This window comes from Miniopterus schreibersii (assembly GCF_964146895.1).
Source record: "Miniopterus schreibersii genome assembly, chromosome: 1".
NCBI lineage: Eukaryota > Metazoa > Chordata > Mammalia > Chiroptera > Miniopteridae > Miniopterus > Miniopterus schreibersii.
In genome coordinates this window covers 50876864-50893503 of record NC_138101.1, presented here as the reverse complement: position 1 = coordinate 50893503, position 16640 = coordinate 50876864, and the positions used below count along the sequence as shown (strand labels likewise).

General features: G+C 41.3%; 1 long non-coding RNA gene across 4 annotated transcripts in view; it reads left to right on the top strand.

Moving 5' to 3' along the window:
• Positions 1–14360, top strand: part of LOC308567572 — a 55342-nt gene extending 40982 nt beyond the window's left edge. For 3 of the 4 annotated variants that reach the window (XR_014000339.1, XR_014000341.1, XR_014000342.1), the window contains 3 exons: positions 8236–8364; positions 12911–13004; positions 13970–14360. This is a non-coding gene — a long non-coding RNA (uncharacterized lncRNA). The remainder of the gene's footprint in view (positions 1–8235; positions 8365–12910; positions 13005–13969) is intronic. The other variant, XR_014000340.1, reaches the window with a different exon arrangement.
• The last annotated feature ends 2280 nt before the right edge of the window (positions 14361–16640 follow it).

The following is a 16640-nucleotide window of genomic DNA, read 5'->3' as shown; positions in this document are numbered from 1 at the left end:
TATATATATATATTTTTTTTTTTTGAATCCTCACCCAAGGATATTTTTTCCATTGCTTTTCAGAAAGAGTGGAAGGGAGAGGGAGAGAGAGAAACATCGATGTGGGAGAGACACGTAGGTTGGTTGCCTCCTGCACGAGCCCCAATCGGGGCTGGGGGTCAAGCCTGCAACCGAGGTACGTGCCCTTGGTGGGACTCGAACCCAGGACCCTTCAGTCCTCAGGCTGACGCTCTAACCAAACTGGCTAGGACTGTATTCTCACTCTTAGTCTTATCATGGTACACACATGAGCCTTGTAACATTTTTTGGCCCCTTTAGTATCCAACATCTTAATATTTTGTTACAGAAAAAAACAACACTCAGAAACACGATGGTGCCATCGTTTGGCTGCTGCTTTGCTCTCTTCATTCTTTCCTTCTTACCCTAACCCTCCCTTTGTCCCTTCCTTCTACTCTTCTTTTTAAAATGCTTCCTTAGGAAGCAAGTCTAAAGGTTTTGTTTCCTTTTGAAATAGTGAAATTAAAAACACACACACAGAACCCCACAACTTTCAGTTTAGAAAGACCAAGCTTGTGGGCTCGGCTCCGTCACCACCAAGCTGCTATGTCAGCAGAAGCCCTTTGTTCACCACAGGAAGCAATCCGGTCACAACAACTTCCTTTTCAGCCCTTCAATGGAGCTATTGTCTCTGAGGCTTATCAGATGGACCCGCTACCAGAAATCCCCATTGGCAGCAACAAAGAAACGATCTTTTTTATAATCACCACACCAAACTTCTTTCCAAGTGGCTACATTCTGTGTTATTCACGGCCTCTGTTTATCACATTAGCTTGCATCGCTCAGTAATTTTGATGATTTGAAACTGGAGAGACTGCAAGCAGGTGATGCTTTGATTCTCTGAGTTAAAACTACATTTATGACTTGAAGCAGTTTACGAGAGAGACAGAGAGGGAGAGATGACTATTTAGATGTTGGCGGCTTCCTAGGCTGCGGCATCTTCAGCAAGAGCAGTTGGTAGGCAGTTAGCCATGATGCAGTCTGGAGTGTCAGCCTCGCCTGCACTCAGCAGTTTCTCTTAACATTTTTTTTTTTAACTGTAAACCATTTAAATGCCTTCTTGTTTTTAATTTAAGGTATCTTTATCTTTTCTGCGTTACCTCCTGCGTTACCCTTACTTCATATTAGAAAATTGCTTTCTGCTCAGGGATTATACTGGTAGCACCAGAAAGGCAACACATGACCTCTTGGGTTATTTAGGAATGACTTAATCTCTCACGGAAAAAACCCTCCTCAGGCATTCTTTGGGGGAGATAACCTTCTTATTAGCATTCCTCAATTCCTCCCACATTCCCTGTTCTCTTCCCTCCCCATCAGCAACGTTGAATTTGCCAAGGAGATACATCACCATTTCTCCCTCTTTGCTTTTCTCCAGTCTTAGTTTAAAGGATGTTTCTACCCTTGAAGCCTCCTCGCTGCTAGTTACGGGGTTTCTTTCGCCGGAAGGACGGCGTCTTCTGGTGTTTTCCGTTCGCCTTTCCCTTCTTCACTTAGTGACTCACTCCATCTCTTCAGATCCCATCTTGAAACATTCCTGGGCCTGTTTTCTTTGGACTGAGCCCGACTCCCACACAGTCTAATTCCCTTTACACTCCCCTTAATGTACTTAACTTGCCGAGGTTGCAAGTGTCCTTAATTATATCTTTTCTACATTCAATTTTTCGTTCCTCTCTTTTTAAGTGTTTAAAAAAATTCAAGTTTTTCTTGGAAAAGGTTACCCAGCCCATTTCCATTTCTATTTTCTTCTCTTAGGTTAGAAATTAAGATGAACAGGAAAAAAGGGCAGTGGGTGTTTACAGAGTTAAAGTGTTTAGGGCTTACATCTTCCTTAGAACCCTGTGAGTTAGTTGTCCCCCGAGACATGACTGAGAATCTCAGGTCAAGCATCACTCTGGTGAATGGGGAGTTTGTCCCCAATAAGCCAAAGAGGACGTTTAGACATTATATATGGGAGAGGAAGAAAATTCCCAGAGGAAGATGCAAGGCGTGGATGTAAGTATAGAAGAAGGGAAGAAAGGCTGAGAAATTAGTTTGGTGAAGTCATGGTTCGTTTAGAACAGATGTAGGAGTTGTGAGTTCGGTCTTTGTTCTTACAGCTCCAGTCCCTGCTGCACCACTCTGTGGGCACCTACTTCATCTGGGCTCCATCTAGGTGCCCACCCAAGAAAGACCACCGCTAACTGAGGCTGTGGAGCGACAATTGCAGCACACCCCTCTGGGTTTCCTTGGCTTTGCGATTTCCTGGACGGAGGCAGCAGCAGTGAACCCTCCTCTCACTGGGTCCCTTGGGAGGCCATCCCTGTGGGCTTGGGCCCGACGACAGACTTCATGAGGAGCCAGGCAGCATGCTAAGGGTAGGAGGAGCTGTGGCACCCTCCGGCATGGCGGTGGTCAGGACGGTGCCACAGCTAGTGTCTGGCCCTGACACCAGCCTCAGATCGTGCTGGTGACCGGCAAGTCTGGGTTGTAAAGTGTCCTTTCTGACAGAGATGCCATGTAAGCAAGATGGAAAATAGTCAGCTATTGTTGTTGTAGTTCTTGGCCTGCAGCTGCTGGCGGGCTCGGGAGGCCAAGACTTTTTGATGTAATTGGGCTTCCTAATGCTTTTTCTCTGGACACCGTGGATAATACCTTTATCTCTCCATATTCTGAATAGCAATATAATACATGCTCATTGTGGAGAATAGAAAATTTAGAAATGCAGGGAGAAAAAAAAAATATTTTGTAATCTTGACACCCAGAGATGATCACTATTAACATTTCATTTCCCTCTGATCTTTTTCCACATATAGATGTATGTGTGTGTGTGTGTGTGTGCCTGAACGCACCAATGTTATTTTGTGTGTTCACAAAATTGGGATTATATATTTTGTATCAGGTGGAGTTCTTTGGTTGCAAATAAAACAAACTAACCTCATTTGAAATTTAAGGAAGGAAAGGAATTTCCTGGCAGGTTATAAAACCAAAGAAACACCTAGGCTTTGGAAAGATAGGACCCAGGGAATGCACCTGCTTTTCTCAGAAGAGGCCAAAATAGCACTGAATGTAGATGTCCTACTTTTGAAATGTGTAGTTGCATCTGGGGTGAGTAAAGAATAACTTTAAATTTCTCCGTAACTGAAGTCAATTTGTTGCCAGTTGAGGGTAACTTCCTTCTAGGTTATTGTTACATTCCAAGTTCAGGCTCCCTCCACCTTCCTTTCCACCCGGCCTTCCTCACCGCCTGCGGCAGCCTCTGGGAGCAGAGGAAGTTCTTGCTGCCATCCTGCCAGCAGGGGATGGGTATCTGGTCCTTGTGTTACTCTCCAGACCCTTTTGGTTGTGGTCTTGCCTTGTGTGGATTTTGCCTGTGGGTCCCTGGCCCCACTGGTCCGCTGCTAACTAGCCCGTTCTTTATGCCCTGGGCATGGGCAGTGCCTTGCAGGGTGATTGCTGCTGGGAGTTTTGTCATCTTCCTGCCGCTGCTTAGAGCCAACTGCCCCAGGCTTTAGTATGGGGCCTTCTTATCCCCTGCTGTGGTCCCCCCCCCCATGCTGGCTGTCCCACTGTTCCCAGCTCCCTTCCATTCCCCTCTCGGGAGCCATGGGGATTGTGGGGGCGGGTGGCTCTCTCAGGCCACCTCTGTCCCTAGTCCTGACCCGCTGCCATTCATACCCTCCTGCAGCCACTTTACGTTCTCATGGGCCTTCTGAAAGTGGCTTCTCTCCGATTTTATGGAGGAAGTGGAACAAAAGTACTTACTTTTCTCAAATCCTAAAGCTTATTTGGAGCGTTAGTATCCATCTTGAATTTCAGCCCAGGAAGGGGGGCAGTCCCCCCAGGGACTCGTCTCACATCTGGCTTTTCTTCTCCTCTTTCCCTCTTCCTCCAGTCTCTTCCCTGCAGCCCAGGAGGGAATTTTTCTTCTTCCTTCCTACCAGGCAGGAAACTGACTTTGTGTTAAAAATGGCATTATTTTCATTTGTGATTAACTTTTATCATTTCTATGTGCTAGTCTTCTAGATCCTGCCTCAATATTCCAATCATGTCCTTTTTATTAATTCAAAATAAAATTAAATCTCTCTCAGTGGCCTAGTTCTTAAGCATCAAAGGTGCTTGCTTTAGAGTGGTAAGTCTGCTGTGAGTCACAAATGCATTCAAGCACGCCAGTGGGTTCCTGCTCTCCAAGGCAGTGGTTCCGATTGGTCCAATAGGTGGAGAGAGCTGCAGGGCAAAAGAAATACTTTAGTGAAAGAAAAAACAACAACACTTCAGTTTAAAATTTCCAACTATAGGTTTATCTTTGTACATTCAATTTGATCCCCTGTGTTTTCTGCTGTCAAAAGAATTTTCTAATACAGAGCTGCATAGTATTTAATCGTCTACCCATTTGTTTAGTTATTCCAGAACTCATTTAACCTTTCTCCTATCGTTAAATATTTAGATTATTTTGAGATTTTATTATTGTCTTTAATACTACAACAAATATTCCTGGACATACATTTATGTATGTCTCTTTACTTATTTTATTGGACATGATTTTTAGTGGGACAATGTTTGGGTCAAAAAGTTAAATGTTTAAAAATAATCTTGATATATTTTGCAAAATGTTATCCCATAAAGTTTCTCATTTCTACACTTACCAACAGTATATGATGGTATGTGACTTATTACATACTTTCTGATTTTGAATAAAGGTTTAATTTTAGCTTCTCCCAGCCCTCACTTGCTTATGGGAACAGAAGAGGGCCATATTAAAAACTAGTAACTTCAATATTGCTTTTTTCCCCCCTTGCTGGTTGATGTGGGGCTTCTGGTGCTTTTGAAAATTCTCCTTAAATCCCGTGATCAAGTTTTTCTACAAGTGCCGGGGGCTTCACTCTTGTGCTCACACACCAGTCTCCTTGTGACTGGCTTTGCCTCAGCCCAGTGGCTGAGGTTTGGGGCTTCAGAGTGTTCTGTGCAAAGTGCAGGATGATGCCTCCTGCAGTGTGTCACTAACAGGCCCTAAGCTGTGCTGGAGATTCCAGCTTCAAAATGATGAAATTGCTCTGTTCTTCTTCCCCTCACCCCCCATGGCCTCTCTCACTTCCTCTGAAGGAATGCATTGGGGGAACTGGACTAGAAGACAGATCTGAAAGAAAGACCAGATTGTACCAGTGACAACTGCTGTCTTACTGGAATAAACTCATTATTCCTAATTTCTTTCTTCCAATGTGTTCTTTTCAGAGAGGCTCTTCAATTTGCATATAAATAGGTTTTTAGCAAGCTCACCCCATGACCTGGACCCTGATGGGAGCTAATTTTCACTTAGACTCAAGCTGATGTGTTTATTATAGATTTTTTAAAAAAGGTTGTTAATTTGATAGGTGAAATAGTATCTTGTGGGTATTTAAATTTGCATTTATTTACTATTAATTAAGCCAAACATTTTTCTATATGCTTATTTCTAATTTGTGTTTCTTTCTGACAAATTGTCTGGTCAAATCCCTTCTCATTATCCCGTGGTGTTTTCATAGGAGATTAAAAAATATTTGATGTATAAACCTTTGAACTACCATATTTGTTAGAAATAGTTTCCCCTTTTTAGAAAAAAACACAACACTTTATTGATTTCAGAGAGAGAAAGGGAGAGGGAGAGAGAGATAGAAACATCAATGATGAGAGAGTCACTACTGCCCCTTGCACTCCCCCCACTGGGAACCAAGCCCAAACCCAGGCATGTGACCTGACTGGAGATAGAACCGTGATCTCCTGGCTCATAGGTCGATGCTCAACCACTGAGCCACACTGGCTGTGCCTCCCCCTTTCTTTCATTTTATCTTTATATGTACCAAGTTTTAACATTTATGTGAAGTACCATGTTCATGGATAGGAACAGTGAATATGTGAACACATCTCTATTGCCAATTTAGTTTGTGGATCCAATGCAGTGACAACCAAAATCTAAAAAGATTGTATGTGACACCTTACAATTTTCTTCTAAAATTTATATGGAAGAGGAAAGAACTAAAATTATCCAAAATATACTAAAAGTAAATAAGCAAAACAGGGAGATTTGCTTTACCAAAAGTAAGATTTATTATAAGGTTATAGTAATGAAAACAGTGTAGAGTTGGTGTTGGGATAGAACAGTCAGGTGGGAAAAGGGGTTCCTATTCCTTAGAGTGAATAGTAAATGGTGCTTGGATAATTAATGGGTCATCCTTATGCAAATAAAGGAATTATGTCTCTAATTGCTCCATATATAAACAAAGATTCTGTGTGATTAAAGACCCATCTATGAAAGGTAAAAACTTAAACTTAGAAGACAGTCTAGTTCACTATCTTTATGAATATGGGTAGGAAAAAATTTATAAAACAAGGTCCACAAAACACAAAACAGAAAGAAAAAAACTGATAGATTCAACCATATTAAAATTAAAAAATGGCTTTTTATAAAAAGATAGTGACCAGATAAGTCACAAATGAGAAGACATTTTCTGTATGTATAATCTAGAAAGAAATGGCTTACAGAAAGTATCTCAAAAGCAATATGGTAAAGACACAGACAACCTTATAGGAAATTAAACAACAGATAGAAACTGTATTTCTTAGGGAGGCTTGAGTCCCTATAAGCTGGCTTCTCTGTCCTTTTAACATGTCACCCATCATTGTTTGAGCACTTCCTTATTAATTCCACAAAAAGATGTTCCAAGCTCATTTGCACTTTTTCTTTCTCCGCCATAGAATTAACCATTTCTCCAAGGATCCTTGACTCCTTTTAGGGGAGAATTGTATTTGGAACCAAGATCTGTGTGCAAGGTGCAAATATTACTGTCGTGGTGTGGTTGGTCCCATTTCCTCTCTGTGGACAGAGGTAGAAAATATTTACATACACATACACACACATACATGCATGTATATACACATACACGTTGCATCTATGTTTATGTCCATATATACCTATAATATTGAAAACTATTATGTTCAAACTGAAACCTCCAATTCCAATTCATCACCACAAAGTTCAATCTGTTTTTCCTCCCTGGATCTCATTATCCTTAATACCTTTACTTATTTAATCAGTTCCCTTATACGCACCAATGTCTCTTTGCCACCACAACCACCTTCTTTACCACGATGACTGCCTTACCCCACTTGGACTGCAGGGCTGGTGCAGTTGGGTGCCACCACATGGACTGCCTCTTCATCCTACCCAGTCTCCAACACCTGTGCCTGGCTACCCTCATGCATGGGCACCCTCCTCACCCTGCTCAGTCTCCAGTACCTGTGCCAGGCTTTCCTCCTGTGCAGACGCTCATCTTACCTCATTCTGGGCCACCACGGCTTTCCCTGTCCTGGTGCAATGCCTACTGCTTTTCTCTACCTAATAGTTTTATGACTTAGTTGTTCTGGAAAAGAAGAGAAGAGGAAGGAGGAAAGAAGAACTTTATAATTTTACTTTTTTAAATTGTTTTAAATTTTACTTTTTTAAATTCTTTATAATTTTACTTTTTTAAATTGATTGATTTTAGAGAGAGAGGAAGCAGGGGGGGGGGAGAGAGAGAGAGAAACATCGATTTGTTGCTGTACTTATTTATGCTTTCATTGGTTGATAATTGCATGTGCCCTGACCAGGGATCGAACTGGCAACCTTGTTGAATTAAGATGAGTCTCCAACCAACTTTGCTGCCTGGCTAAGGCACTTCTAGATCTTTATGGTTTCATGTGTTTGTGTTTTTTATATAATTACCTCTTTAATCCATAGAAATATAGTATGATTTAAAGTTAATTTTACTTGTATCAAACCATTATTTACTATATAATTGTATTCCATATAAATATATTTTTGATTAGTTTGATATACAATGTTGAAATAAATGAAAACTTTTATGTTTGAAGACAGTGGTTGAAAGACAACCCTAGGAGCATGGTTGAAAGACAACCCTGGGAGCAAGAAAGCTAATTTGTTTGAGATTTCATCTACTGAAGGGAAAAAAAAAGTTGAATTTTAACAAGGTTGAATTTTTGTTTTAAGAAGACAATATATAAAGTCAACTTAAGAAAGTTTTAAAGTTAAAATTAAATAGAGAAAGCTATCCACTAAAATGTGAAACCTCAGGATGAATAAATGTAATCATGTCTGGGGCTCTGGGACTGCAGTACATTAGTTGCTCACAAGGGATTGTTCTCTAATACACATCTGTTTCCATCTAGAAAAATAAACAAAAAAGCCCTCTCTTACCCTTGGCTCCACTTCTTTGAATTATGTCAAGTAAAATTAAACATTGGAAAACCAAAAACTGTCCAAAGAAAGCATGGATTTATACGAGCATATTTACTATGGTAAGTATTATGTAAGAAGACTGTTTGCTGCGTGTTCGAGAGCTTTTTAGTGTAGATTACACTCTTCTATATATCCCTAAATTATTTAGTAGATGCTGTTATTGCCTCAGTCTTGCCTTGAGCCAGACTGTCTCCTCTAGTTTTCCTACGTCAATTTTCCATTGACTAGACCCTCACAGTTGACAATCTCTGAGGACATGGGGAAATTAAATGTCCCTATTACAATTCTTCCTTATTGCATTACTGTGGACTCCCTGTGAACTTCTGGGATGCAGCCCGTGACTCTCTTGGGTATACTTTATTCCTAAGGGTAAATGGCCATGGACCTGATAACAATTTCCTGGGATTATGTTGATCATATTTGGTAAAATGTTTTGAAGTGTTTTCCACTATATTATAACAAACACACACTTCAAAAATTCCGTTCTGGGAATTTGACAGGTCTTCTTTTAGCTCAGCCTGTTTTGCATTTTCCCCTTTGAGAATTGTTTTACTTCCAAGGTAGATTAAAGAGTTTATGGAGTCATGGCTATCTCACAGTGTGACGAGTACATACATTTAAATGTATTCTTGGATTAATTAATTATATTAGTGATAGAAAAGAATATAGTTAACTTAAATTGTGTTTTCAAGTGATTCTTGGATTGTCCATTCTGAATAAGTCATTAAATCTGTTTAGGCGGTAATTAGCTTAAATTATTTTCTAGTCCATTTTGGAATTTTGTGAACTTCTGGAATTTGCCAGCTTTGGCAGAAGAAACTCCAGTGCTCACTTCTCAGATACAAAGTTGAAGGGACCATTTCTTTTTAGTCACCAAGAAAACTCAAGATGGAAACAAAGACCCAAAAAGCCAGTTATGATAATGTTGGGAGAACATATTAAGCCATATGTACAGATGGGCGCGATTCTGTCATGTTGGTTTTGTAAGCTGCAGGATAGTAAAGGGGCCTCTCCCATGAGCAGGCTCAGAAACTCTTCCATTTGCTTCTGAAGATGACTCGAGCAAGTACTAGTAAATTTTTTAGATTTAGCTTCTTATTGTGAAATAATTTTAGATTCACAGAGTTGCAAAGATAATGCAGGGTTCGCATATACTCCCCGTCAGTTCCCCTTAATGATAATATCTTACAGCACCATTGGACATGTCACAGCGAAGATGCCAGCGTCAGTACATCACTATTTATTAAACTTCATACTTTGTGTGAATTCACTAGTTTTCCCAGTAATATCTTTTTTCTGTTCCAGGTTCTAATCTGGAACACCACATTACTTTTTTTTTTAAATTTTATTTTTGTTTAAAATATTACAGATGTCCCTTTTTCTCCCCAATGACCCGTTCCACCCGTTCCTTCCCCCTCCCCAGTCCCTCTCCCCACCATTGTCCGTGTCCTTGGGTTGTGCATATATGCACATAAATTCTTCGGTTACTCTCTCCCCCTCCCCCTCCCGCCCTCCTCCATCCCTCTGACATTCGTCAGACTCATCCATGCTTCCATGTCATTGAATCTATTCTGTTCATCAGTTTATTAAGTTCTTCAGATTCCACATATAAGCGAGATCATGTGATGTTTGTCTTTCGCTGCCTGGCTTATTTCACTTAGCATAATATTCTCCAGGTCCATCCATACTGTCCCAAAGGGTACGAGATCCTTCTTTACAGCTGCGTAGTATTCCATGGTGTGAATGTCTCACAGCTTTTTTATCCGCTCATCTACTGATGGGCACTTGGGCTGTTTCCAGATCTCAGCTATTGTAAACTGCGCTGCTATGAACATCGGGGTACATATATTCTTTCTGATGAATGTTTCAGGATTCTTAGGATACATTCCTAGCAGTGGGATCACTGGGTCAAACGGCAGCTCCATTTTTAATTTTTTGAGGAACCTCCATACTGTTTCCATAGTGGCTGCCCCAGTCTGCATTCCCACCAGCAGGGCACTAGGGTTCCCCTTTCTCCACACCCTCGCCAGCACATGTCATTTGTTGATTTGTTGATGGAGCCATTCTGACATGTGTGAAGTGATACCTCATTGTGCTTTTAATTTGCATCTCTCTGACGATTAGCGATGTTGAGCATTTTCTCATGTGTCTCTTGGCCATCTGTATGTCCTCTTTGGAGAAGTGTCTATTCAGGTCCTTTTCCCATTTCTTAATTGGGTTGTTTGTCTTCCTCTTACTGAGTAGTGTGAGTTCTTTGTACACTTTGGAAATTAGCCCCTTAGCAGATACATCCTTGGCAAATGTGTTTAGGGTTACCACATTACATTCAATCATCGTGTCTCCATAAGCCTCTGCCCTGTGCTAACTTCTCAAATTTTCCTTGTTTTTCAAGAACTGGGCAGTTTTGTGGTGCATCAGTCAGGTATTTTGTAGAATATCTCTTAATCTGAGTTCATTTGATGTTTTTTCATGATTAGATTGAGGTTATAGGTTTTTGGAAAGAATATAATGCATGAAGCATCCTTCTCATCACAGTTTATCAGGAGTACATGCAATCATCATGACTAATCCCGGTGATGCTAACTATATCAGTTGTTTGCCAGGTTTCTCCATTGGAAAGTTACTATTTTTCCATTTCCAAACCCTACCATTTGGAAGCAAGTCACCAAGTTTAGTTCACACTCAAGAGGGAGGGAGAGTGTGGGAAATTAATCTTTACCTCCCAGAAGGGAGAGTATTTACATATATTTGGAAGTCATATGTAAGAAAAATTCATCTCTTTTCCATTTATTTATTCACTCACTCATTTATATTAGTATAGACTCTTGTATTTTAACTTTGGATTATAATTGAGTGCTCTGTTAATTTGTTGCAAAATTGTTCCTGCTTTTGGGAACTCTTTCAGGCTGGTTTCTATGTACCTTTGACATGCCCCATCCTTTTGGGTTTTGAGCTTTTTGGCACACGATGCTCTGAGCTCATCTTATATTTGTCCTACCCCAGCCCTAAAATCAGTATTCTCTGAGAAGTCCTGGTTATTTACCAGAGAATGATGTTTGGATGAATTTTTGTAATGCATTACAGTCTAGGTAGGCTTGGGCAGGTAGAGCTCCGATAATTTTCACAACAGTGATCCATGGCATGATCCAAAGTCTGGGAATTTTACCAGAAATTACCCAACTGAGGAATTTTTATGAAAATTACACCAAAGGCAAACAAGTGAGATATAAGACTGAAGAACAATGCTCATATAGTCTTGGAAATTTTCTTGAGAGTGAGCCGGATTTATCAAACTGACAGCATAGCCAGTCTCTGTGATTCATGCCTGAGAGGCACTGCAGTGGGGTTCGGTGGACTCTGAGACCAGCAGGCACAAACTTTGACATTCTAGTTTTATGTATATATACACACACACACACACACACCTAGTTTTATATTTATATGTAGTATTATATTTATATATATACATGTGGCATGTATAGTCAAAGGCACTATAAAAAATATAAAGACATATATAAGACAGTGTCCCTGCCTTTCAGGGAGGTAAGTAACTCAAGGAAACATTATGTAGCAGGAAAGAGAAGTTTTAATGAAGAGCCTTGGGTGCTGTGAGGTAGTACATTCAGTGGCTATGAGAACAGGGTCCCCGAGGAGGCTGTAGAGGGCTGTGTGTTTAGAGGCACCAAGGGCTCGTGCTTCTAAGCCGGGGTTGGGGGGGGTGCGTGTGTGGGATGGGATGGGAAGAAGCACTGAGGTGGTGGAGGAGGCTGGTTCCTCTCGCCCATGGGAGAAACATGCTTACTAGTCAGGGAGCAAATGAGGTTGAGTCCATGGGGCATGAAGTCCGTAGGGGGTGAGAAGATCAAACAGTAGGACCGTGAGCAGGAAGCAGGGCCTCGGCGAAATACATTTGTTCAGTAACCCTTGGCTTTAAACCTCTTTACACATCATTTTAAAGTACATTATTCAGAATCAGGCCACAAAGTGGCCTAGAAGAAACTAGAGCCAAGAACGAGAAAGAACAAAGGTACATCCAGAGCAAATACTCGGTCTGATGAAATCTTTGTGGGGGAAGCATCCGGCCAGCTAGTTAGGAAGCTTGAGAGAACGTGGGCTGGTGCAGATCTGTATTTTGATTTTCTACCAGACTCTTGGTGATGTACTTTTTTCATGTGTGGCTGGTTCATTTAAAATTTTTATGTATTTGTTTTATCACGGTAAAATAGACATAACGTACAACTTACCGTTTTAATTATTTTCAAGTGTGGAGTTGAGCGGTATTAAGGACATTCACATTGCTGTGTAACCATCACCACACTCATCTCCAGGACTTACTCTTCATTCCACCCTGAAGCCCCGTACCCCTTAAACATTAACCTTCCGTTCCCCTCTCCACCCCAGCCCCTGGTCACCACTCTTCTACCTTCTGTCTCTGTGTATCTGGTGGCTTTAGGTGCCTCATCGAGGTAGACGCGTGCAATGTCTGACCTTTAGTGTAGGGCTGTTTCGCCTGGCGTAATGTTTGTCAGGGTTCATCCATGTCGTGGTGCTATACTTTCACTGCTAAAGTAGGAACACTTTAATTATTTGTTTTTTCTCCCTCAGGCAGTTTCTTAGGCTGAGGTGAACTGGAAGACACACGAAGCACGTGTTGGAGGAGAAGGGTGTGTAGCATCCACAGGAGGGACAGGAAGCTGAGGTAGCTAAAACTGGGACCCCACTTTGGAGGCAGAGTTGGAGACTGAGGACCAGGCCTAGCACTGGGATGTGGGCAGCAACTCACTGCACCACAAGGCCGAGGCCAGTGGGGCAAGGCTAGGATGCTGGACTGGGGCAGAGGAATCAGACAGGAAGGACCCCGAATCCTGTGAGCCCCAGAGCCCTCGTGTATATGCGGGTGACGCTAGATTCAGGAAGGTGGAGGGAAAGACTCCAGTTAGTGACTCAGGTGCCAAGGAGGGAGAGGCCACTCCGGCTGGTTGATGTAGGCAAGTTTTCATGCAAAAAGATAGTATATAAAGTGGGTAGCATTTGGACAGGCAGAGAGAACTCAGGTGGTGATCTACTCAGAGGAAGGGGCATTAAGAGAGAGAGGTGGAAACTGCAAGATGCTTTTGGATCTGAATAGACCAGTCTGGCTGAATCTGTAGGTTTGTATGCAATGCAGAAGGAGATAGGAGTAGGCTGATGGTATCGGTTTGCAGAGTGCAGCTATTGCCAGATAAATGGTTAAAATTATTTTGTAAGCAATGGACATTATCATAAAAGGAGCCAGCTTTATTCTTTCCTTTGCCTTGACTTCTAAGCCTTAATCTTGACCTTAATGAGAACAGTTAGTATACTTTCCCTTATAGTAGGTTGGGAAATGTCTGTATCTCCTATGAAAATATAAACTGCCTGAAGGCAGAGCTGTTAGATTCACGCTCGTGTCCCTCAGAGTGTAAGCACAACGTCCTGAACTTCTTAGTTCCTCAGTAAACATCCTTTGAATGCTATGGTATTAGATCAAGGGTTTTAGATGGGAGAATGGGGTGAAATGGTCAAGGCTATAATTTAGGAAGACTAATCTGATATGAATGAGTAGGGAAAAGGGAGGCAGTTGACGAGTGGGGGAGTTATTCCAACGTTGAGGTGATGAGGTAACCAAAGGCATTTCTCTCCTAGGCCTGGACGAGACGGAAGAATTTGAAGAGAAACCTGACACCAGATTACCCGTCTTTACATGCCAGTAGTCTTTCAGTGGCAGCTCACAAAGGCTAGGAAGAAAGAAGAAAGAAAGAAAGAAAGAAAGAAAGAAAGAAAGAAAGAAAGAAAGAAAGAAAGAAAGAAAGAAAGAAAGAAAGAAAGAAAGAAAGAAAGAAAGAAAGAAAGAAAGAAAGAAACTCTGAGGAATGAATCACCCTTCTGCATATTTTCTCCTGTGAAATCCCGAACAAGTTACTTAACATAAGGGCAACAAACATAATTTCTTTTTCTTCGAATCACAGAAGCTGGTGCTTCTATAAAAAATGATATCTATATTAGTCATAAAGCAGATGTAATTTAGCTGTTTTCATTTTCTGTTTGGACTTGTCTGACTAGTTGGTGGCCTCATGGGTTCTCTATAAATGTGTTTTCTACTATTTGTGAACAGTAGAAACAGTAGGAGGAGCCCAGTTTCTACCTCTATATCTCTATACTACATATCTATATCTATATCTATCTATATCTCTATCATCTATGTCTATATCGATCTACATATGTCTTCTATATCTATAGAGCTGTTCTATATTATATGCTGGAACTTTTGCTGTGGCTCCCTGGCCAGGTGTCCAGCCTCCTCCTCATACTATACAACTCCAGCCTCCCACAACCCTGGGCCCTTTGTGCCGGAGAGATCACAATTAGCCATGTGTGATAACCCCACATCCTGTCCCAGTTCCACATTGGAGAAGGTCCCCTCCCCTCCCCTGGTGGCAACTTTCGCCTTCTCTCCTCCACACTCCTCTGGGGGATGAAGCTGAAACCCCTCCCGTCCCCTCGAACGCCAAGCTACTCCCTTCCCTCCCGGCGAGGAAGGCAGTCGGCCTTTAGGAAGCAGGGCCTCTTGCCTGCAGTGGGGCGTGAGGTGGGAGGGGATTCTTTGTCCTTCTTAGGGAGTCTAGAGTGATAAAAACAACATCGACAACAATAATAAAATAACCGTAACCACCACCACCATCTCAAAAGAGTCAGTTAGTTTTGTTTTTTCTTATTAACTCATCTCATTGTATAGCACATACTCTAATCCAGGGGATTTGAATATGTACTCAGAGTGTGGGGGGGTTAAATGTGATTTTCATGCAGTAGACTCAAATAGAAACAATTATTTTATGACTTGCTTAGGCAAAGGGTGGTTAATCTTAGAGTTTGATCAACCTAATGGAATCTGAAGAGGAGGAAGCCAGCGAGGGAGAAATTTCCCGTCAGTCTTTAGCACTCTTGAATCTAAATGGCCTGGTCCGGTTGGCAGGTATATTGTTTTTGTGGAAAAGGGTGCACCCGTGATCAGCATCTTCACAATCTTGGAGATCAACCCTCCCCCCCTTGTCCCTGTATCTTCCCTCCAGGTCAGTTCCAAACCCTGCGTTGTTGAGATCTTATCATGGTGGTGAGGCAGCCCTGCGAAGTCTCACCTAAGCCACCGGTTAGCCTCTCTAACTAAGTAGCATGTTCATCTTACCTAATTTAGTTATACCCAAGATCGAGAAAGACCTGTTTAGATTAAGATGACTACAGAAAAAAATACATCTACTTGTGGTAGGTTCTTGTTTTCCCAGTGTGTGGTGGTCCATTTTGGTGAGATAGATAGTTGTTTTATCCAGAAAATGGAAATGTTCAACTGTTCATATGTATATCTATGTCTATGTCAATGTCTGTGTCTGTATCTTTATAGCTATATATCTCTATCTCTCTATCTTTATCTCTATATCTTTATACAATTTATCTTATCTATATATATCTATGTCTATGTCTGTGTCTGTGTCTATGTCTATCTCTATAGCTATATATCTCTATCACTAAACAATTTATCTTATCTATATCTATATCTATCTCTGTCTCTGTGTCTGTGTCTATCTCTATCTCTATAGCTATATATCTCTATCTTTCTATCTCTATATCTCTATACAGTTTATCTGTATCTATGTCTATGTTTATATCTATATCTATCATCTATATCTATATCACCTATCATCTATCTATATAATCTATATCTATACATCTATATATCTATGTCTATATCTATCTACATATGCATTCTATATCTATAGAACTATTCTATATTATATGCTAGGGACTGTTCTAAGTGTTGGGGGTACAAAGATGAACATGTTGTGGGGCTTATATATGAACCAAATAGTTTCCTGACCTTTTGCCTCTCCCTCTCTCCCTCCCTCTCTCCCTCCCTCTCTCTCCCCCCTTCTGTCCCCCTCTCCCTCTCCCTCTCTCTCTGTCTCTCTTGTTCTCATCCAGAGGTTCCTAAATGTTAGGCTGCTTATATTTTAATCAATTGCCAAGTCCCTGGTCCTAGTCCTGATATTCTGATCAAGTGGCTCTGGAATGGAGTTGGAAATTCTGTAATTAAAAAAAAAAAGAAGCCTCCTAGGTAGCTTGCTGTGCAGCTGGCTCTGAGAGCCATAGTTTCTTATCATTTAGGACTGAAATTGCAGTGGTGTCTGAACCATATGTGGCTGATGGGAGACCCGCACATGGACAAGCTTCATAGGATGTCAAGCAGGAATCTTCTCTTTGCCACATAACTGTTGTTAAGACCCAACCAAAGACAGAGGCACAATGTGTTCCATCCTCTAAATTT